The 25,262-nt window shown below is 36.3% G+C and overlaps 2 long non-coding RNA genes across 3 annotated transcripts in view; one reads left to right on the top strand and one right to left on the bottom strand.

Moving 5' to 3' along the window:
* Positions 1-25,262, top strand: part of LOC141580338 (uncharacterized) — a 304,648-nt gene that overhangs the window by 250,458 nt on the left and 28,928 nt on the right. The gene's annotated exons all lie outside the window — the stretch shown is intronic.
* Positions 17,308-25,262, bottom strand: part of LOC141580340 (uncharacterized) — a 60,407-nt gene continuing 52,452 nt past the window's right edge. The window contains exons 2-3 of the long non-coding RNA XR_012512575.1: positions 22,044-23,574; positions 17,308-17,924 (exon numbers count right to left, since the gene is read on the bottom strand). This is a non-coding gene — a long non-coding RNA (uncharacterized LOC141580340). The remainder of the gene's footprint in view (positions 17,925-22,043; positions 23,575-25,262) is intronic.

Below are 25,262 nucleotides of genomic sequence, written 5' to 3'. Positions count from 1 at the left end.
AAGATTCAATAGATAATGGATACATATATAAAACATTCAGCACAAGGTATAGCACATGATGAGATTACAATGATAGCTACTTTCTTTGTCATAAACATCTAAAAGATTGTTGAACCTCTTCATCATACCATATGGTCTACATCCATAATAACATTGAGAAATAGGCAGTTTTCACCTCCAATAGTCTTAATCATCCATTTTTCACATAATGTAATCTGGTGTGATCATCAATATAAAAGAAGGTATCCTTTCAGATTTTTGGTATTAATAGAAGCAAGACTTAAATTTCCGACCTGTGATTCAACAATTTAATGTTTTATTTTTTAAAGATGCATTTACATAGATAAAATTGGAATCCACTATATAGCATTTACTAACACTATTTTGAATAAGAAAGCCAGGCTACTCAGATATTTATGAGTCCAAAGCAGATAAACTATAATTTTCAAATGGAATTATTTTTTGCTGCTATTGATTTACTTTGTTTAAAAGCTGGCAGGTAAAAATCCTGTTTGCCTTACCAAAGTAAACCGAAATTATGACTGCAAGTATCTTCAGGAATAATTTTATTGGACATTATACTTTGATTTCTTCTTTTATATCATAAATATAGATACTGCCAATAATAATTGATCTTCTGGATTCATTAGATCCTAAAAATTGGGTCTCATTTTTTTCATATTCAATACATTTAAAATATTATTTAACAATATGTCATAAAATTTTGAACAAACCAGTCTTCTAAGCATTGTTGTGGGTATGCAATGAGTATGATGTGGTGTCTACATGCAAAGAAGTATGCAAATGAAAAAGGGGAAACAGACACATCTGATAATGCATAGAAATTAATGAATGGGTCAGGGAAGCAACTTGACTTCCATCTCCAAGGTAGGCTACTTTTTTTCACCATAGCCAATAAATAGCGCCCTGGATTACTGAGGTTATCTTCCTAAAGATGCTACATACCATCTTTCTGTCTTGATCTATATTTTATCCCCGCCCCATTCTTAATGAACAATCAGTGTTATTTCAAGATAAGTAATCTGTTAAAAAATGTGAGTAGTAGAATCCATATACTTATCAAACTAAGTGTATGGATGTGATTTCTCTCAGGTACAACACGTTTTGACTTTTTCTGCTGCCATTGCTTTCTTTTCTGGCACATAAGATGCATACTTTAGACCAAATAAATTCATTTTTTTTTTTTCTAGAAAGAGCTTGTAACTAAAACTAAGCTTAAACAAAGCATAATGACCTAGCTCTAAAATTCTATATTTCTTTGCCAGTAGAAACTTCTCTCCCAATGATCAAATCCAAAACAGGCTGTGATAATATCATGAAATTCAGTAAAAGGGACCCAGAAGAACTTAAGCTTTAAAAAAAGAATATCGTGTGTCTTATCATATATATTACATTTGAAAAAAAAATGCATATATGCTTCATGGGAAAGACAAGATTATTTCCCCTCAGAGACCAAGAAATTATGCAGTCATATTCTGTCTCTGTGCAGATAGCTTTCCATTTGTTTAAGAACAATGTGACCCATAAATTCTACAGCTTTATTTCGTAGCTTTAAGAGCCTATGCTGACAAATTTAAGTTGGGCACTCCATTTTTCTCTGAAAGAATTGTTGCATTTAGGGTGACTCCTTTGAACTTGCTGTATTGGATGAGGTTCTCCAACTTCTTTTGAACCAAGAAAGGGAGTACTTTATATGTGTATATATACAAATATTTTAACATGATTTTTCTTTTACTTTGAACCAGATATTAGATAACCAGATATCACGTTAGTGCAGTTTGCTAATATTATATATATATATATATATATATATATGTATTTTTTAAAATAACAAAGCAATTAATCATAATCTGTTGTATCTGTTTGGTCTTTCTTTTTCAAATTCCTCACCCAGGTAGGTAGTAGCAACTCAAGAATTTAGGGATTCTGGATTCTGGCTGAATGTGATCAATTGTTGGAAAAAATTCTTTAAATGTTCAACACCTGCCTGTGAGTGATAACACATGGACACAGGGAGGGGAGCATCACACACCGTGCTCAGTAGGTGGGGGCTAGGGGAGGGATAGTGGAGGTGGGGAGGGATAATGAGGGGAGAAATGCCAGATATAGGTGATTGTGGGGGATGAAGGCAGCAAACTACCTTGCCATGTATGTGCCTATGCAACAGTCTTGCATGATCTGCACATGTACCCCAGAACCTAAAGTACAAATAAAAATTTAAAAAATACAAAGAAATACAAAGAAAAAGCTCTTTAAAATCAGGGATTGTTTATCATGATCTCTTCAGTATTGAGCAAAGCACTCTGTCTAGCAAGACATTTATAAATGCTTTAAAACCTGGCTGATTGAGAACTCCATACTTCCTGGTAATAAACATATCTCATTTTCTCAGAATTCCCGTATTGTCATATTAGAGGCTCATAAGGATAGATCTAGTTATCTTTAGAAACACTGTGGTGAAAATTCAAAAGTTCAGGACTGAATAACTCCACAGAGAAGACTGAACCCTAAGAATACCAGGGTCAGCAAACCAGCTGACTCAAGACAGCCTGACTTGATGACGCACAAAAGGATTTTGCCTACCAAATCTTGACTGTTAATTCCCAATTAATGTAATTTTGATTTGGGATTCAGAAGGTGCAGTACCTAGATATGCCCAAGAGTTTTAGAAGTAACTAGTGACAAGATGAAACCTTGTATATCCAACCCCTTTCTGCAAGAATTTTAAATTTCTGTAGAATTTTCATGCTCCATGGACTTCACTGGGAGTAATGAAACAGCAGTGCTCATACTTAGGCACAGCTGTAGAAAATGCATGGTGAGCATGTTGTAGGGTAAAGTTCTAGAGGTTGGGTCAATTGGGAGTTTGTCCTTGCTCTGTCTCTTGCTACTTTTTACTGTTTTTGCACCTGTAAAATGGTGTGAGAATGCCTGTCTCATGAAACTATTGTTTCCTCTTCCTAAGAGGATATATTTCACAATGGTCCCCAAGTGCAGAAGTAAGGATAATGTCCTTTATGCTTTCTGACCATGGGACATATTTGAAAAGAGTATAAACAGAGTAGGAAGTTCTCACTCAATTTTTTTTTTCTCTGTAGATAAAAAAAGAAGAAGAAAACCTCTTTGTCTGAAAATTATCTTAAAAGCCATATTCTTTTTTTTTCTTGCACTGTCAATGGAAATAGAAACTAGGTGGCCTAATGTGACATTCTGTCACTGAAATCATATAGAAAGCATAAAGCTTGCTCTACTGCAGAAATTTAGAGAGATTAAGCTGCCACCTCCTTCCTTGTGATACTTGCTTATGAGAGTGTTGTTCTAGCGCATTTGATTTCCAGATATGGTCTCATGAAACCTGCCTCAGGATCATCTGAGGTGTTTGTTAAAAATGCAGACTCGGGGTCTAACCCCAAATTGACTAAATTGAAACATCCAAAATGGGGCCCAAGAATCTGCATTTTAAACATACCCCCAGATGTTACATATGTACTCTGAAGCTTAAGAATCTCAACCTAGTGCAGCAATCTCCAAATATTTAAGCAGCTACCACTTTGTAAAGCATATGCTATTTCCCACATATGTGGTATATGTTCCATTACCAATTGTAAACATTGTCGTGAATAAAATTTTAGAAATCTAATAAAGGTTAAAAATGTAAATATGATTACAAATGAAACATTTTCTTTCTTCCTTTATAATGGTCTTATAAACTGCCTGGGATTTATCTCTGGCCCAAATGTTACATTTATCTCAAATATGGAGAATGGCATGCTTTAAAGATAGGCTCTACAAATGCATCTCTGGGTACTATATTTTTTGAAAAATTTTTACTGTAAAATATAATGTAACTCTTGGCTTCCATTCAACTTAGACAAATCTTAGCATTTTGCCAAATTTGCTTGGAAATCTTTAAATAATAAAAAACTATAGAACTATTTAAAATTCTCTGTGTATTCTTCGCTGTCCCTTGCCCCTTCCTTTTAACTCCAGAGAAACAATTATTCTGAAACAACAGTGTCATGGCTGTCATTCATGGCTTTATACTACATCTGCATAGGCATTTATCCATAAACGGTTATTTTTCTCCTTCCTTTTCTCTCCAAGGGAATTGTTATACGTGATATGATCTTTTTGTAAGTGCTTGCTTATTTTGCTTAGTATAATGGTCTTTAAATTTATCTGTATGGATACATACAGATACATATACATATAAATAAATGCTAGTTTATTTTAGCTACTATAATATTTCGTTGTATGAATACATGTGTATTTTTGCATATGTGAGAAAGCTTTTCTTTTTTTTTTTTATTTTATTTTTTTTATTTATTTATTTATTTATTTTGAGACGGAGTTTCGCTCTTGTTACCCAGGCTGGAGTGCAATGGCGCGATCTCGGCTCACCGCAACCTCCGCCTCCTGGGCTCAGGCAATTCTCCTGCCTCAGCCTCCTGAGTAGCTGGGATTACAGGCACGCGCCACCACGCCCAGCTAGTTTTTTGTATTTTTAGTAGAGACGGGGTTTCACCATGTTGACCAGGATGGTCTGCGATCTCTCGACCTCGTGATCCACCCGCCTTGGCCTCTCAAAGTGCTGGGATTACAGGCTTGAGCCACCGCGCCCGGCCGAGAAAGCTTTTCTTGAGTTATTTGCAAAACTGGAATTCTTGGCTTGCATATTTAGTAGATCTAAAATTTTTATTTTTGGTTGTCTTGTATCAGATATAAAGGTGTACAAAATATATCTTGCTTTAAATTTTGTTTGTCATGATCAGCAGAATAGCACATATTTTCATGTTTGTGACCATTTTGTTTACATTTTCCATTAACTCTTACTCATTTTCTTTGCTCATTTTTTTATTTGACATTTTCTTACTCATTTGTAGATGTTTTTGTATATTTTGAATACAAACCTTTTACTTGTTTATAGGTATTGAAAATACCATCTCCTACTGTGTAGCTTGCCTTTCACTCTTTTTTTGCACAAAAGTTTTAAATTTTAACAGAATTAAACTTATAATTATTTTCTTTTAGATTTGTTGAATCATAAAAGCCATGATGTTATATTTTCTCTTATGCTACCCTTTTCTAAGTTTAGCTTTCATTTTCAGATGTAGTTCTTTAGTTCATCTTCATTTTTGAAAAATGTATTTTTAAATTTACATGAAGTAAAATTCTTTTGTATTTTTATTTTTGGCTAAACTTTCATGTGAGCTTTGACAGATGAATGAACTCATGTAACCACTGCCACAATGAAAATGACCATACTGCCCAAAGTAATTTATAGATTCAATGCTATCCTCATCAAGCTACCAATGACCCTCTTCACAGAACTGGAAAATACCACCTTAAACTTCATCTGAAACAAAAAAAGTTCCTGCATAGCCAAGACAATCCTAAGTAAAAAGAACAAAGTGGAGACATCATGCTACCTGACTTCAAACTATACTACAAGGCCACAGTAATCAAAACAGCATGATACTGGTACCAAAACAGAAATGTAGACCAAAGGAACAGAATAGAGGCCTCGGAGGCAATGCCACACATCTACAACCATCTAATCTTTGACAAACCTGACAAAAACAAACAATGGGGAAAGGATTCCCTGTTTAATAAATGGTGTTGGGATAACTGGCTAGCAGTGTGCAGAAAGCTGAAACTGGACCCCTTACTGACATCTTACACTAGAATTAACTCTAGGTGGATTAAAGTCTTAAACATAAGACCTAACACAATAAAAACCCTAGAAGAAAACCTAGGCAAAATCATTCAGGACATAGGCATAGGCAAGAACTTCATGACTCAAACACTAAAAGCATTGGCAACAAAAGCCAAAATAGACAAATGGGATCTAATCTGGAGATAACAGATGCTGGAGAGGATATGGAGAAATAGGAACTCTTTTACACTGTTGATGGGAGTGTAAATTAGCTCAACCATTGTGGAAGACAGTGTGGAGATTCCTCAAGGACCTAGAAATAGAAATTGCATTTCACCCAGCAATCCCATTACTGGGTATATGCCCAAAGGATTTAAATCGTTCTATTATAAAGACACATGAAGAGGTATATTCATTGTGGCACTGTTTACAATAGCAAAGACCTGGAACCAACCGAAATGCCCGTTGATGATAGACGGGAAAAGAAAAATGTGGCAAATATACACCGTGGAATACTACACAAGCCATAAAAATGGATGAGTTCATGTCCTTCATAGAGACATGGATGAATCTGGAAACCATCATTCTCAGCAAACTGACACAAGAACAGAAAATCAAACATGGCATGTTCTCACTCATAGGAGAGTGTTGAACAATGAGAACATATGGACACAGGGAGGGGAGCATCATTCACTGGGGTCTGTTGGGGGGGACTAGGTAAGGGACAGCAGGGGTGGAGTGGGGAAGTTTAGGAGGGGTAATGCGGGGAAAAATGCCAGATATAGGTGACGAGGGGGTGGAGGCAACAAACCACATTGTCGTGTATGTACCTATGCAACAATCCTGCATGATCTGCATATGTACCCCAAAACTTAAAGTACAATTTTAAAATAGCTCTTTATTCCATATATAAGTTGCTCATTGAATATATGGTTTGTAAATATTCTTTCCCAGTCGACAGTTTGTTACTTTTAAAGAATCCTGGCCAGTTATTTTGTAGACTGACCTTCATTTCAGGTTTGTCTGACGTTTCTATGATTAAGTACAGGTTATGCATTTTGGGCCAGAATACCACAGAAATGATCTTGATCTTGTCGTTGTCTCTGTGCTTTATGTCAGGTGACATATGATGTAGATATGTCTTATTGTTGTGAGGCTTTCATTTTTTACATAGGTTGGAGTTATCAGATTATGGTATTCGCACATTAAAGTCTATCATTGTAAGAGTGGTCTTGTCAGTTTCTTCTTGAAATTCCATGAGTTATTGAGGTAGGAATTTTTAGATTAAAAAAAAATAACATGACAATTAATGTCTTCTGTGTTTATTCCTTAGTCTTATGTGTTATTTCCTTTGTTGCTATGATGATTTTTGGATTTAAATTATATTTGGTCTGATATTAATACTGGCAATTTTCCTTACTTATGCCTTTTTAGTCTTTTAAATGGTTTTCAGCTCACTTTTGGTGTCTTGCTAATATTTTAGATTTTCATTTTTTAAAGATGCACTTTTATTGTAAATATTAACATTTTAAGACTTATTGCTGCCATTTTATTTTGTAATTTTTTCGAAGTATTCATTTTCATTTCTTTTCTTCTTTGGAATAACTTTAAAAATTTTCTTTTTATTTCCTGTGCAGGTTTACAGGATTTCTTTCAATAAGGAAATTTCTTTTTTTTATCCTGTGCAGGTTCAATTTCTATTTTGGGCAAGGCTTCCCTTAATTGTTTTTACATGAATAATTAAATATTTTTCTAACGAAGCCTACATTCATTGTTTCTCTCTTACAAACATACCACAAAGATCTTAATAAAGTTTAACTCACCTAATTCCATATGCACACATGCATACATTCACATTGCTATTGCTATTTAGAGCAATAGTTTTATTATTAAAAATACTCAATAAACTATTTCATTTAAAAATCAATAGTTAATTATAGTTTGAAGTATGCTTTTATTATTTTATCTGTTCACTGTTGTTTTTACTTACCTTTTCTTCAGGGCACAATTTTCTTTTATTATATATAACCTTTAATAATTCCAAATTGGTGTTTCTCAGCACACCGGATGTTTAAATATTGATCTCCTTAGGCCTAAAGGTGAACCAGTGATTTTTAGGTGACCTAGTGCTTCCAGCTGAGCATAGCCTTGTTAGTTCACTCTCATGATGATTTTCTAAGAATGCCATGATTTAAAATGTTTGGGAAATGTCATTCCAACAGCCTTTCACTGTGAGTCTGGAGCTTAAACTCTCATCTTTGAATATCTGATCAGCTTTTTATTACCTGGATTTAAAATTTTAAGCTGACAGTTGTTTTTTCTCAGTATTTTAATATTACTTTATTATATATTGCTTCTGATGGGACATATGCTGTCAGAATAATCCTCATTCTTCTGTTCATAATCATTTTTCCCTGCGATACCTTTTGCGATTATCTTCTTATCCTTAATACTTTTACATTTCACAATGATGCAATTAGGTGTGGGTTTGTTTTCATTCATCTTGCTAGAACACAATGAATTTCAGAAGTAGTGTCTCCTTCCTACTTTCAACTTGGAAAAATTCTCAGTCATTTAATCTTTAAAATTTTATGTCTCTACCACTTTAAAAAATCTGAACTCTGATGCTAGAACTCCTCTATTCTCTATTTCTCTTAAGTGCTCCTTTATTTGGTTCCTGTTTAAATCACTTTGTGATTCTATGCTGCACTGTAGGTGATATCTAGTACTATTATCCACTTAATCTCTTCTTTTCTCATCTGTCTGCCACTGTGTCCAGGCTAGATTTTATTCTATCTTTTAACATTTGTTTTATCCTAAAATGGTTACTTTTTTTATAGCCAAAATTTCGATTTGCCTGTTTATTTTTATGTTGCGATGATTAGAAATCTAAGGTCATTTCTGTGATCCATGTCCATGTTGGTATATAAGCCTCTTCCTTTCAGTGTAGGTGGGGCCTGTAACTTGCTTCTAACCAATTCAGTTCTACAGAGGTGATGAAATATTATTCCTATGATTACATTTTGTTATACAGCAAAAACAAAGAGAGTTGCAGCTGTAGTCAAAGTCCTTAATCTATTGACTTTAGAGTAATCCAAAGGGAGATTATCCTGGGTGGGCCTCTCCTAACCAAACAGTTTTAAAGAGGGTCCAGAGGTCATAGATGGGGGTAGTGGTGTTGCTCTTCTCTGAGGTTTGAAGAAACAGCTTGCCATGATTTCCACAGCTGCAAGGAAATACATTTTGCCAATGACCATATGCACTTTGATGAGGCCCCCAAACCTCTGATGAGACCACAGCCTTGTCTAACACCTTGATTACAATGTGGGAGACCCTTAGCAGAGGGGACAGATATGCTGCAACTGGCCTCCTGGACCACAGCAACTTTGGGATAATAAATGTTTGGATGATTAATCACTAAATTTATGGTAACGTCTTTCCCAGAAAGCTAATATATATTTTCATTAATTTTTGCTTTATGATTTGCTGGTTTGATTTTGGTATTTCTTATTCCTTTCTTGAATATTATTATTTCTTTATTTTATTATTAATTTAAAAACTTTATGCCTCTTTTCTATTGTTTTTTTATTTCATTTTATCTGCATTAGATTTTGAATTAATTTTGTTAGCTGTCTTTCTAAGAACTGCATTTTTTGTTCATGTAAGTTTGGGGTTTAAGCTCATTTAAATAGGAAATGAGCCTCCTTTACCTCTTCCCACTACCTTCTTTATTAAATCTCTGTTACCACATTACCTGTTGCTTTGAACTGCCTCCCAGAGGACTGCTGGTTCAGAAAGAGACTTTGTTTTAGCTGCACCATGATGATTAGTCGTGAAGCCAGCTGGTATATTTCTTTAGGTCCTGTCATGGAGATATTTCTGTCTTGTCCTCCCACCTCCTTAGGTAACATTCATAGAATATCTAACCCAGGAAGCAGACTTTTTCAGATTTCTTTTTAAAATAGGGAGCTTCATCATACCAGTCACTGGTTTCAATCAGTTAGCCTGGTCTCCCTGGTAACACAAGACACTTTGCTATTTGTTATTCCTCAGATTCTTCCAACCCCAAGTCTTTTTCTGAATCAGAAGCGCATCTGGTTTGCAGCTTCAGCTCCACTTACTACTCTATTCCATTTTGGGATCTCAGGTGTATTTACCTTAATTTGAAGCCTAGTTGTGTTTTTTCTCTTTTAATTGAAAATATTTATTATCACTATCTATTTATGGAGGGAGGAACAGAATGTAAATTTGTAATTCTTACTTACTTTCCTGAAAACTACAAAAAGGCTCATAACCATATTCTTATTAGATATAGAACTATATTTAATAATGAATGCAATATTCACACCAACATTCATGTGTTAACATGTACTTATCTAATCTTTTTGGATACTTATAACATTTTTGCTCATTTTCCGAGTATTATCTCTTAGTCATGGGTCCCTGACATCAATTTTATACACTGATCCCTCTCAATGGCTAGAGTTAGCTGGATTAATGGTTGGTATCTAGGTAACCTGGGTAAATCAAAGGTTTTTCCCTGAGAATTTGAAAAAGAGGAAGATAGAGAGTACTCAGTTGCTTCTCCTGTGGCTTACCTATGTTAAGCTAATCAGGCCAAGTTTACCTCCAATGAAATAAAAAATAGAAGAAGGTAGTTTTTGTGTTTGTTTGTTTGTTTGTTTTCAGAAAGACAGAAGTCACCTGAGTAGAAACATACTCTAACAAAGGTTAGCGATGGATAGAGGGATTTCTAATTCCATAATAATCTTTCCTATATATGTTTTAAGAGATACTTACAGGTCCTTTATAACAAATTTATCTAGTTGGTGTTTATTGAGTTTCTATTTCTTGCAAGTAGAATGAGTCCTAACTAACTGTGAGGTGTCTGTCTGTCATTCACTTTGCTAAGCTGTACCTATGCTTTCCAGAATCCCTTTCCCTTAATATTCTGGGTTAGAGTTGGCTAAAAGTAGTACTTGCACGAGATTTGTTTGGTAGAAGGAAACCGGCGTCCATTGATCTCTGAAGGTTGGGATGACAGTCCTGTGATGAGATCTGAGACTGTGGTGGCACACTGAATGAGGATAAACTGAGGGGTTCCAGCTTGTTCTTTAAACAGTCCTCTGCTCCACAGCCAGAAATCTTGCCAGCTGCTGGCTTTGCTGACCAATAAAGGCTGCATTTCCATCACCAGGTACTTGGAAGCGGTCCCCTAGGCTTTTCCCAGAGACTTCTCCATCCCCTCCCATTACTCAGTTCCATGTAGGTATCTGAATACGCTTGGTTTCTTAGACTAACTGATTTGTGACTTCTCTAACTTCCCAATTCTTCCATTCAGATATTCATTAAGGAGGATCTAATATCTATAGCAAATCTCTCATCTCATAGTTCATAGTCATTTTGGTTCCCTGATTGAACCCGCATTAGTGACACACTAATGTAACTTGTCATGTCAAAGCATTACTCAGGAGTATGATTTCTAGCCAGCTTCCTCGATATGCTTCTCTGCTGAAAGACTAGCTCCAATACTTTCTAAATTGTTCCATTGGAAAGTTTTCTGTGCCAACATAGATTTTTTTCTTCACAAACATTATTAAATTATTACATACAGTATAATCTTTGAAATTAAAATCTATGGAGTTTTTTTGCATACTGTTTATTGAGCAACTACTATGTGCTAAGCAAAGCTCTCGAACTGGGGTTGTAATAGTAAATAAGATTAAAATGCCTCTGATTTTATAGATTTTTGCGTTCTAATTGGAGGGGGGAACACAAGCAAAAAGGAAACAGGAGAATAAGATAATTCCAAATGGTGCTTATATTATGAAGGAAATGCACAGGGAGGTCTGAGAGAGAATAACTAGCAGTGATAGCTTCTTTATACCAAGAGGTCAAAGAAACACTCTTAGAAGTTGTCATTTGAACAGAAACAAATGACATGGAGGACCACCTCCACAGAGATCTTGGGAGAAAATATTCCAGAAGATGGAAACAGTTAAGTGCAAAGGCCTAAGAGGAAAAAGAACTTAGCAAGTTCTAAAGAAAGGAGAAGAGTGATAGAAGATGAGGTCCAAGGGGTATGTAGGGGTTAAATCATGTATGGCCTTGTAGGCTCCAGTAAAGAGTTTAAACTTTTTCCTAAGTGCAATGAAATACCAGTCCTGAATTTAGCTTTGTCATATGTTTTCTGTTTTAAACTTCCCTCTGATGACTGGGTGAGGATGGGTAGTAAGAAGACATGAGTGGAAACAGACTGGTATAACTAGTATAACTAGTATGGAGATGAAGCAGGACTCAGAGGTGGAATCATATAGTACCTTTTTTCTCTCATGTCTCTTTATTGTTTATCTCAGTAAGGGAAGTTCTTCCCTCACGTTCATTGAAAATGTGAGCCATTCTATGTCTTTTCTGATTAATTTTAGATAAATTTTATTCACTTAAAATTATTTCCAAAGTTAGAATGTGCATTCACATGGAATAATCAACACTTAGTTTTCATTCAAAGCCCAAGCCTGCTGCAGGTGCAAAGCCTACATCTGGGCAGGGATTGTGACTGGCTTCTTTCCACCTCCTACTGTGTGGTTTCTGTTTCCTGGGAAGGGAGTTGGAGGGACAAATGAAAGCTAAGGGGAACTGGGGCAGGAAGGTTCTGACTTGCCTGGAACCTTCACTCCCTCTATGCCTAGCTGATATTTAGAACTCATGCTTTCCCTTCTGGGCTACTTTTATGATTAATCAGAAACCCTACCTCCACCTCCAGTCACCTGCAATCTTACTATGAGTGATGCTCTCTCTGCCTCTTCATTAACTACTTCTGGAGTCCTTTTGGATGGCCCTATGGGGCATGCTGTATGTGAATCTCACATCAGCTCTTAGAGTATGCAGACAAAATCTGATAAATGAGGAATATTTAGGCATCATTACACTGAAAAATTCTAGGAGAACATTCAGAGGGATTTAGTCACCTCTTTTTTTACTGCTTCTTTCAGAGCAGATAGCTCCTCATATATTCACTTTTGAATTTTCCAGGAAGGAGTCAGATACTAGTTTATCATATTTCCCAAGCTGCAGGGGCTCCTTGCTCCTCATTGACACAAGCCAGTCTTCCCGGATGTATGTATCACACCATCAAATATCCCACCTGCTATAACCCCTTCTTCAGTCTAACACAACACATGAGTCATTCCTCACTTGTTCAGTGAAACATCGCAGAGCGGTTTAAGAATATAATTAGGGATACAGACAGCTAAGGATCAAATACAAGTTCAACCTGTTAGCTGTGTGACTTTCAGTAAAGTATTGAAGCTGTTTGCACCCCAATTTCATAGACTGAAAAATGATGATAATGATAATACCTTATAGAGTTATGCAAGGTTTAAAAGAGTCATTATTTGCATAGATTAGTGTCTGGCTCATTGTAAGCACTCAATAGCTGTTGTCTGTTGCTCCCTGAAGTAACTTTTATTCCTGGAACACTGTCTCTCTTTCAGCCTGTCCAACACTACTGTGCTCTTAGTTCCTGATGATTTGAATACCTTGGCATCTCTCTTCTTTAGTAACCTCTTCTTCAAGAGACCTGTCTACAACCTTACCTCAGAAATTCTCTCACTTATTTCCTCATCTCATCATTATAACAGTTGTAAACCTTCCATCATCTCACTTTTAAATGATCGAATTCTGTTTGCAACCTTCTATTTTCCCACTGGTAACTCAGCTTCAATAATCCTTCAATCCAGTCAGAACCCACACTCCATTGATCTTACCATATTTGCACTATCTCTCAGCCCCGTCATGTTCTCAATTTACCTTTTACATATTCTAAGTTTCACAATGGAGCAGTAGACCCAATACGTTGTCCATAAGCCTTACCTTTCATGATCTCCTTTATTTGTACACATTTGGCAATAGCCCAGTCATGGCTAAATCCAGTACTTCCTTGGTCAGCTCCTGTTGTGTGGTGCTTATTGCACACAGACAAAGACATCCTATTATGCTAACTGGTCTCACATCAAATTCTGGAAAACTAACCTCAAATGGGGTACAATTGCTTTCCATCAAATTCTACAACCATTCCCCAATTATTTACTTTTATCTCCTCTGGAGGAAATTTCATACCTTCTCAACCACCCTCAAACTTCTTCCTCTGTATGGCATGAGACATACATCAATCACTTAAATCTCAATTGATGAGTTAATAGGAAAGGGAAGTAATTAGAAGAGATTGGACACAAGCTCTCTTAACTGTGTTTACCCACTTACTGGCATGTGTACATACATATTCTTTCTATTCTCCTCTTGCTGAAGGTGTACTAACCATGCTGCTACATAGGGAAAAGCCCCACCATCCCCACTCCTTCCTGCCCATGTGCACCTGTTCCATTTCTTGTCATTGACTCAGTTATCTTCTCTCACTCCTGCAACATCGGCTTTTCCTATCTACTGAATCGTGCTCATCAGCATCAAATACACTCATATATCTCAATCAATTATAAAAGAATTCTTGGCCAGGTGCAGGGGCTCACGCCTTTAATTTCAGCACTTTGGGAGGCCAAGGCAGGTGGATTACTTGAGGTCAGGAGTTTGTGACCAGCCTGGCCAACATGGTGAAACCCTGTCTCTACTAAAAATACAAAAATTAGCCTGGCGTGGTGGCATGCACCTATAATCCCAGCTAACTGGGAGGCTGAGGCAGAAGAATTGCTTGAACCTGGGAGGTGGAGGTTGCAGTGAACTGAGATCATGCCACTGCACTCCAGCCTGGGTGACAGAGTGACACTCCATCTCAAAAAACAAACAAACAAAAAGAATTATCTTGACCTTCAAATCCCCCCCTTGTAATGCCCTCTTTTTAGCAAAACTCCTTGATAGAGGTTTATAACTGCTGACTCCAGCTATTATTGGTTAGTCTCTTGAAGTTGATTATTGCTTCACCCTTAATTTCACTTAGACTCATAATTTAAGATCCCACCTACTTAATTTGGCAACTCCCAAAATTAAAGTTTTAGTATGTCTACTAGATATTGAGCAGAGGCATAATACAATTAGCATATTCCCAGCCACTGTACTTCACCTTCCCAACTCCCATCACCATTCTCTTCAGTCTTTCCCAATTCACTAATATCATCCTTCCCCTTACTCAGGACAAAAACTTAGGCTCATGCTTGACTTCTTTCTGTCTCACATACTGTGTATCTAATTAGTGAAACCTATTAGGCCTACCTAGTAAATATATCCCTAATCCAAATACATTTAACCACCTCCAATGTTTTTATCTTGGTCCATGCCACCATTATCTCTGACCTGGAATTTTTGCAATAACTTCCTATGGCAACCCTGACTGCTTCTCCCTGGAAATACTGCTGTCAATTCAGAACACAGCAGTTGAAGCCAACCTCATAAACCTCTATGGCATGAAGACTAATTTGAGGGCAATTCTTTTTTAAAAAAAAGATAGAAGTAAAATACTAGACATCCTTAACATGGAAGATGAAAATAAGTGGTAGGAATTAAAACATTCTAAGTTTATTCTATTAGATAACAACTAATTAAATCCATGCTTTGCATTTGGAGATTTATGGGAGGAGGGGTTTTCTCTGCCATGAAGCAATGTTCCGTGAAGCTAATTCTCTGGTATAAATTTTCAATAAACCTGATGAAAGTGCTATATGCTAATTAGTCTTAAAATGGAAAGAACATTTTTAAACTTAATTAACACTATGTTATTTTTTGTGGCCTGTTGACAGAGACCAAGTTGTGTGGGAAACTTCCTTTAAGAAAGGTACAATTACTGTATATGTTAACTGTGGACTTTCACATTGTGAATCCATATTTTGCAATAGAGGGGTCTATTGGAAATAGAATTTTCCTCTAATAAGAAAATATTGTTAGTGAAGAAAGAAGTTAAATTTAGATTGGCTAAGCTCAGAGCAAACAAAGTAGACATTCTTTTAACATAAGTACATGAAGAATTCTTTCATAAAGTTATAATTGCCAGTCTTCTTAGTCACATGGTAAGTACTTTATGATACCTATTTTAGCTATGTTGGAGATATAAATATTGCATTAGATATATGAAAGCAAGCTGGAAAGCATTTAATTAGTGATGGTGTTATCACTGGTGGGACACTTGGAATCTTCTTTCCTGAACCTAATTTTCATGTTCAATAGCTAAAATAGTCTGGTAATTCCATGCCCACTTTATGAACCTGAGCTTCAGAAAGGAGACAGATAGGATATGAAACAAACATAGGCACCAGCCACGCTACTCAGGAGAAGAGACTGTAGTGAATTCTATCTCTTCTGAGGCTCCTTAGTTTATCTGTCCCTTCCCTGATGCACAGATTTCTGTTATAGCTTAGATGGAAATTTACATAGGAAATATCCTTAAACAGAAAAGTGAAGAGTCTTGACTTTTCGCAACTGTAATATAGAACATCCTCATATTTACAGTCAAATTCTTTAGTTCATTTAATTACTTGCATCATTCACGAGGGACTTTTGTTTGATTGATTGATTATTCCTTAGATCTTTCAGTATGCAATGCTTATATATAACTTTCATTAGAAAAAAAAAACATGTGAATATAAGGGAATAAGACTGTGTCCATAAGTCATATGCCCACAGGAAAGCTATCCTTCAATAGTGTACCTTAAGTGGAAGTCCCCATTAGTGAAATGCTCCCAATCCAGAATCTTCTATTAAGAAAGAGGTTTGTTTTACTTTGTTTTCAACTTTCAGTTATTAAAAATACCATAATAATAAATTTCCCCTCAAAACGTTCAGTTTGGTTTAAATGCTTGATCTTGCTAAGTTTTGACAGGTTGCAAATTGTTTAATTCAGGTGCTTCAATTCCTTATTAGTTGGATTGACATAAGAGCAGAAGTCAGATTCTCTTCTCTTTGCTGACATGGCCACATAGATATCAGGGCCTAGTATGCACTCATCTGTTAAACTCCATTAATAATACAATAGTTGACAATTTTACAAGCTGACCAACCCAGTGTTTTATTTTGTTACTACTACACTAACTATACAAAGGAGTGCATTGAATAAAAGTAATGACTCTTTGAAAGGTAACCAGTTTTTCAAAAATAATCATTGGAATATATATAGACTCTGTGGAAGAGTTGAGAGTTTATGCCCTCATGCTAATATTTCACATCATTATTTACTGGGTATATGGTAATTGTCACCTTGAGTCACTAAGAAAATGCAGAGTTTAGGAAATGGCATTCTTGCAAATTTCCTCTGGACAATTTTTAATGAACAGGCATGTAAATATTTTGTTCTCTTGAAGAAGAAAAGAAAACGTCCAATTTACATAATCTCGATTTCTTTGTTATCTACTACACTGAAATATCTCTATGTTTTTGCATGATTTGCTACACAGATAAAAGTAAAATCACTAGGAGAAGCAAAGTATATATTTTAATAGAATGAACAAATATAGCCGTGAACACTGGGCAAGGACTCTTGGCAACTCTTCCCTGAAAGCTGTGGAGGACCTGCTGTGCAGAGCCCTAAGGCATTCTGACAGTGAAAAAGCACACTGACAAGTAATGTTTTAAAACATTTAATTAATAACTAAGGCCACAGTATGTATCCCTTCTAACTCCGACAAGAGAGGTTTTGTTTTTTTTTTTTTTCTACTTTACTCTGCAGTATTAGCTACTTTCCCAAGAGGTAACATACAAAAGATATGAGGAAATGCCAATGTCTTTTTAATTAGCGTTTTTGACTATAAAAACTTTATAAGCATTCCAAAATGAATTATGGGGAGATAAAATGGCAACTCAATAATAATAACGTCAACAATATGCTACCATTGCATGGAAATACAATAGACGGTTTAAAAGCTCAGGCTCTAGAGTTACACAGATTTGGAGTGGAAGCCTCACTTTGCCAGTGAAACTCCCTGCATCTTGTCTGTAAAACAGAGATAATAATTGTTAGGGCTAACATATATAATATATGTAAAATACTTAGTGCTTGGACATAACACTCAATATATCTTAGCTATTCATTATGCGTATTGATATTTTACACAATTCTCCATCTTGAAGAAGAAAGTGACAGAGTATGTTGAGCATTAATGCAAGTATTATTTCAGGTTGTAAGCCATTAGATGGTATTTGGTGCAGAAAACTCACAGAGCCCTGTGGATCTGGTATCTATAGAAGGACATCACAAGACTCATAATCCCCGTATTCCTTCATGGTTTCCTCATGGATCCCTTTGAACTTGCTAAAAACAAAAAGAATGTGAGTTGTGAGATGCCTTATGAACTCCATCCCAAGCCACAAAATCAAATGTTTTCAAGTCCTGCTCATATTACAAACATGCCTGCAAATTCCACACTGGGGTTCCCCCTCTTATTTATCTTTCAGATGATGATTTATTTTCACCTATTCCCTTGTTCTTTCCAGGATAGGTTAAAGCGGACTTGTAAATCCAGTAATCTTCCTCAAAGAAGCCTTTTCTGACCACCACAGTCTAAGCTTGATATCCCTCCCATGTACTCCCAAAGCATCCTGTGTTTCTTCTGTCTCAGCTCTATACCTTGTGACAATTACTTTGTTTACTTGTTTTGCTTTCCCTTCCAGTCTATAAGCTTTTAAAGGACAGGTAGCATTGTGTGCCCACTGCCCAGCACAATGTGTGGTACATTGCAGGTGCTTAATAATTTTTATGTGGTTGCTTCTCATGATTGAGAGAGTGAGCTGGCTATACAAGTAGCTATATTCTAATGCCTGTGTCCTTAAGGGTATATGCTCCCCTCTGATAGAAATACAAGAGTAAGGGATATGAAGTGAAAATTTACATATAATAGTAATAGTAATATAGACCCTATCCACTATTATGCACTTTTAATTTTCACAAGGACTAAATTTTGTCATTTGTTCAGGAGACAAAGGAATGTATGAAAATATGGGTCTTGTTCAGACACCCTCTTTGACTGACTTATTTATTTAATTATGTTGTGCACTTGGAAAATGACTAAGTTATCTCTTTCACATAAGGTAATACCGTTATAAAAGGATTAGAATGTTCAGATAGTAAAATAACTAGAAGTAAATCTGTACACAGTTTTATATTTTACAGAGCACTTTCATACTATTGTTTCACAATAATTAGGCTTATTGTGCACTCAATCTCGTTTTTCCCTTAGATTGTCTATTGTCAGCCCAATGAATTTTGAAAATGAATTCCAGATCCAGAAATTTACCTAAACTTCCCTTACAATCTTAACTCTAATTTTTTTGTTTCTAACCAAAAAACAACTCAAAGCTTTGTATTATTTTGTACCCATTTGACTCCAGCTATTTTCAATCTGGTGGCAACAAGTTTTTTTTTTTTTTTTTTTTTTAATGTAAGTTTCAGTCACATAGCTGAACATACCCTCACATCTTTTCTATCTTACTAATTATCAGCCTTCAAATGATTTTTCCCCTTCTTTAATCTTCTACTAATTTGGCAAGAACGGCCTGGTACCATCTAGGTTTTTTACCCTATTTCAATATACTTGCATTGTGATTGGAAGGCTAATTTGTTCAGGACTTGTACAATGATGAGCTTTTCTCAAAACAGAAGCAGCAAGCTGCTTCACACCAACGTATACTTGGCCCTCTCCTGTCAATCCATATGTAGCAGATGCAGATAGAATCTGTTGGTTGGCACAAGAAGCTCTGTTGCACATGGCTCCTATTTTTAAGCCTCTGTTGGTATCCATGTGCAGGGAACACGGCTTGTTACTGATGGACTCTGAATCACTCCACAAGGAACCAAATTCAGAAATTCATGCAAGTAGCCTAAAAATGAAGAACTTCTTAGTGTGTATGTGTGTGTGCCTGTGTATGTGAATATATATTGACCAGTAAAACATGAATAATTCAGCTCCCTCGTACCTAACCACTAAGATCACAGCACTCTAAATAGAATTGCAATGATTCTATATAAATCGTATCGGTCTTGAAAGGTCCAATGATTTTATTGACAGATTTTATCTCACTCCCCACCTTTTAAAACAGTACTATTACAGATGCACAGATATATGAATTAATGGATCTTTGATTTTAAATAATTGATGCAAAAGGCCATAAGGGTGGCTTGCTGTAATATGTCATTTTACGGAGAATAAAGGCCCAAAAGATAATTTCAAAAACATGTCATGTCCTGTCATTAATGATAAAAGTCCATTAATTGATTCGGCTGTCATCAAAACAAGAGATAAGTTTGATATGAGATTTTCAAATTCGTTCCTAGACAGTGAGAACCAAGTGATTACTTGATTTTTTCTTAGAGGTTCTAATAATTCCTTACTGTAAATTATTTTTTTATCACATGAGATAGTTTTCAAAATACACTAAAATTCTAACAAGAATTTCTAGCAGAGAAAAGGACTGTTATTCAAAAAATATTTCTTTTGCTTAATTTTTTCTTGCCATACTTGAGCTGATACTTCATTCTTTTATCTTTATCTCCTTCTTATCTTTTATAATATACACACACCTTGTATGTCTGCCTCCTACTATCCTATAATAGCTGAATATATTAAGGAAGACCTAAGGTAATTCAGACCTAGTGAGGGATATGATGAAATAGAATGATTCCTTTGGGATAAGGGGCTCAAGAAAGGCTAGAGATGGACTAATACAACAAAGAGAAGCCTTTAAAAATAGACAACCACACCCACAAAAGGTGTATTCTAGTGTCCCCAAAACCTGCTATATAATCTCAGATACAATCTAGTCTCAGATTTTGATTTACAGTTTATACCTTAATTTTGGAAAATACTGCCCCATACCCTTTATTGTGGGTATCTGTCAACAACCAATCCCTTCACAAGACCAATGACACCCAGATGGAATTTATCCTCTGGGTAAAATTTGTTTTTTATATATACAAAAGAGAATAAAATGTAAAATATCAGCATGTATATACAAAATAATGGACAGTATTAGTTTTGTGGAACATTTGCTTTGGTTATAGTTTGCGTGTGTGTATGTATGTGTGACTAGATTATGATTCAGTTGCTCAGCCTTTTTCCCTTTCAAAAAAGTTTGAAAGAAACTGTATTGGCTTATTATATCTGTAAAGTCAACATGGCTAGTCCACCCATCAAACTACTCAAGGACTGGTTAATAACAACCAGCTTGGCCGGGCGCGGTGGCTCAAGCTTGTAATCCCCGCACTTTGGGAGGCCGAGGCGGGTGGATCACGAGGTCAAGAGATCGAGACCATCCTGGTCAACATGGTGAAACCCTGTCTCTACTAAAAATACAAAAAATCAGCTGGGCATGGTGGCAAGTGCCTGTAATCCCAGCTACTCAGGAGGCTGAGGCAGGAGAATTGCCTGAACCTAGGAGGTGGAGGTTGCGGCGAGCCGAGATCGTGCCATTGCACTCCAGCCTGGGTAACAAGAGCGAAACTCCGTCTCAAAAAAAAAAAAAAAACAAAAAACAAAAAACAAAAAACCAGCTTAACTTCCTTCCTCACCCCCTACATGTACCTACAACCTTGCTACTTCTCTGACCTCCTAGGACCCCAAACACCACAAGCTTTACTAACTGTAGACAAATGACCAGTTAAGTAGGTTCTTTTGAGATTACCTCACTACACTAGGAAGCGGTTAAAAGAATATTCTTGCTTTAGAACATCTGAGGGAGAGAGATGTTGATGGCATGCTCTTTTCTCAGGCCATGCATAGTTCATCTGTTGAAGGTAATCTGTGATCAGCCCTGTCTTCCTCTCAATCTACCCTCTACCCCTATCATATGCAGTTAAGGATAAAAGTTGAGGTACAACCACCTATATCCTACCGCATGAATACATCAGAGTTTGCTAGAGTGTTTGGCTTGTGAGCATGATGGAAACCTTGCTCTGTGCCACACTGAGAAGGGGATACTTTAGATCGACCTCAGGTACTCATACAACCAAATGAATTATTATTACTTCCTTTCATGATTCTTGGTTGTGTGGCTCACCTTTGCTCTGATCTTTGGCTTCTAGTTCTTATCTCATTAAACACCTTATTTGGTCATGTTTATCTGAACTGACCCTCAGCCCTGTCTTTAGGACAGAACTTTATATTTAATCTCAGTCTCTCAGTGCTTTTCACCCTAACACTGCATTCACCAGGTCACTTAGATCAGCCCTATACATCATTCTGGAAGGGAAAAGGGGATTAGACAAATGTATCTTTCTTTCTGTTAGATTGCTTCTTTGCATGCTAACTCATTTAGCCTCTGCCCATCATTACCTGTCCATGGGCAGAAGAAGTTTTAGAAGGAAAGAGAAACTGACTGTGAAACAAGAATGGAAGACAGAATCAAAGTAACTTAGGACTGTACAATCTTTGCTTACCTAAGTTGCAATATATATTCTCTTCTCTGTTCCATTACCTCCTTTCATTTTTTCTCTCAGGATAATTTCAAATTAAGGCCATCCTAGATCAGGTTTCTCTAGAAGCAGATCTTGAACCAAGGATTGGGGTGCAGATGATTTTATTAAGGATGTGTTTTGCAGAGAAGAGGGAGCAGGACAGAGAAGGGGAAGAGCCCAGCCCAGCTTTGGCGGTTTTTTTTTAAAGTCCAACTTAGAGTCTATGCCATACCTCAGGATTTGGGAATCTGTTCCCTGCTTGTCAAAGGAGCAGGTTGTGTGGTCTTACACCAACTGGTCCATCAGGAAGTCCCTGGGAAGAGAAGGGCCTGGAAGCAGTAGTGCTGATCTCTGGGCACTTCTGGTTTTCCTCAGTACCAAAGGCCAATCTTCAGAGGCAAAGCAGGCAGGTGCTGGGGAAGGCCACATAGAACTTGTAAAAGGAACTTCGTGTCAGATCTGTCAAGGCACTGTCCACGTCCAGTACAAAGGCCTGTGCTTGTTTTTCTTCTGTTCTGAAAAGTGGAGGCCATTTTGTAAAATTGTGAAAGAATAATTTCTATTAGGGCTTTGTTTCCAATCCAAAAGAATCCTATTTTCCAATCACTGGAGACAGGATTAGACAAAATGTAGTTGCCTAGACCCCAATTAATTCAGCCAGAGTGGCATAAAGTGACCTAAACTTACTTAATACTACTGAGTCCTTATTATGGCTTAGGTACCATTTTAAGGCTAGAATATATATGATCTCTTTTAATCTCATTTAATTTACACATCAATCCAATGTAATATACATTAGCATGTGGCTGAGCTGGAGAGTCTGATTTCAGAGCCTGTGTTTCCTTGCAAAAAGAAGATAGCATGGATTCTGCAAAATTAGAAAGAAGAACTCATGGCTCTCAGGCCCAATTCCTGCAAATAACTCTCAAAAAACAATTGCGAAAAGAATCCTGAAGTCAATGGAATAAGATCCCTAAGCCCGTCATTAAGCTGGATTCCTACATGTGTGAAACATGACCACATGCACAGGGTTTATGAATCGCAACCATCATGACTGGAGTGCCATCTCCAGTGCTCTGGGATGCTTTTGCCTCTTAAGGAAAGATCTTGTTTTCTGACGAGGCTTCAGTATTGAGATGGAGATCTTCAGAGGTCCCGAGCCTTAGAAAGGTTATGGTGCATTTTCAATATTAGATTCGAAATAAAAACAATACTGAACTACAAATCAATATAATTAGGCCTAAGAATTCTTAGAATTTACTTATAATGATTACTTCTTTCCTTATTTAAAATATATCGAAATCTTTCAGAAATTTATTTTTTCTCCTGTTTTAGCAAGGAAAAGAGAGGTCTTCCGGATTTCTGGTATCTTGTATGCTAGCAGAGTCTTGACTGTTGAAGAATTACCTCCGCCACCTTCCTTTCTCTTGTCCTCACTCTCACTCTTCAGGATACTGCAGTCCTTCCTGATCCACCCATTCCACAGTCTCAGTGGCTTGCAGTCAACTGTATCCTGAAAATAGGTGAATGTAGTACAACAAGATATTGAGAGAGAGAGAGGGAATACATTCACACAATTTTCATTACAGTATTTCATTGTTGGTATAATTACTATATTTTATTATGTTTTTGTTTTTAATCTCTTCTGTGCCTAATGTATAAATTACACTTTATCATAGGTATGTACGTATGTATGTATAAGAAAATACATAATATGTAGAGGGTTTGGTACTACCTAATGTTTCAGGCATCCACTGAGGGACTTGGAATGTATCCCCCATGTCTAAGAGGGAACTACCATAAACACACACTTTCTCTCTCTTTCTTGTGCACGTGCATGTGCGCATGCATGAGCGCACACACACACACACACACACACACACACACACACACACAATGTCACCTCTAAAGTTTGTCACCTTTTTCACCATGTAGTTCATAGTGTTTATTGATCTCACATATCACACATAAAATAATGTTTTAGGAATAAAATAATTTATTTTCTAGAAATGAGATTTAAAAGCACATAGTGTTTTCTTTCACCCAGTTGCCATTTTTTTACAAAAACAAAGAGGCATGCTTTTTTCCCTCTTGCTGTGTGGTTGTTCTGTCGGTTGTATGATGCTCTTTGGTATTGCTACAATTTCTACTACAAACTGAATTTTCCCCCTGTTACTGCTGGTTTATATTGTTCTCCCCTGCAGAGTTCCTTACCTAGTTTACTTCCATCAGCAGCAGTTTGTGAGTCTCGGATGCTTTGCTGTTTGTATTAAACTGTGAGTTTGTATCAAAGAAGCTGTGAATTCATTACCAGAAGGCTGTGATTCTTTCCTGAAACTTGGTCTTAGTTACCTGGCTTGTTTTTCATTATTAGTTACTTTTCATTTAGAATTATATTATATTAACTGTTTTCTTCAGCTGCTGTCTTAAGTGCTGCTTTAGAACATAATGGAATATAATACTTTAACAAAAATGTGTGCATGTTCTTTCCAGTAAATTTTTCCACAATATCTTTCAAATGTGGCATATACATTCTCTCCAGCTCTTCATTTTAGGTATGAGTGTTTCGAAGTTAATGAATTTTTCAAGTTTTACATAACTATTGACAAAATTTTCATATCAGTTCTCTTTATTAACATATCAAATGAATTCTGAATCAATGCTGTCTAGTAATATTGGAATGGAAAATGAGATTGCATTGTATTTTCTCTGAGAATTCTCTTCTAGAACTGACTCTCCAACATCAGGAGCAAATCTATTAAAGTCACACCATCTTTGTCTTTCTAAGCCTTAGTTTCCCCCAAGTGCTCAGTGAGAAATAGTATAAAAGGCTCCCTTGTGCAGTGTAGACTAATGACAAAAAATTATTGGATTAATGTTTGGAAAGTGTTTCAGAATTCTCTCAAGAAAGCTATTATGTGAGTAGCAAGTACTATTATTATTTTGCTATTTCAGCTTCCTTATTTTTCATCTCTCAAAGTCATTTGGGTCATTTACTATGGAATTTTCTGATTTCCTTGACAATTTTAATGGCTCTTGAGAGAGTCTTTTGAGGGCTGTTTAATCCCCCTGTTGATGATCTATCTGCTTATGGAGTTCATGCTTTTTTCACAACACATTAATATTCAGGATTAAAAAAAAAACTATTTGTAGCTATTTTGTACCTAGATGAAATTGCTTATCTTTTGGAAGGGAAATTTA

The sequence above is a fragment of the Saimiri boliviensis genome, chromosome 11 (assembly GCF_048565385.1).
Source record: "Saimiri boliviensis isolate mSaiBol1 chromosome 11, mSaiBol1.pri, whole genome shotgun sequence".
Taxonomy (NCBI): Eukaryota; Metazoa; Chordata; class Mammalia; order Primates; family Cebidae; genus Saimiri; species Saimiri boliviensis.
This window is presented reverse-complemented; position numbering and strand designations above follow the sequence as displayed.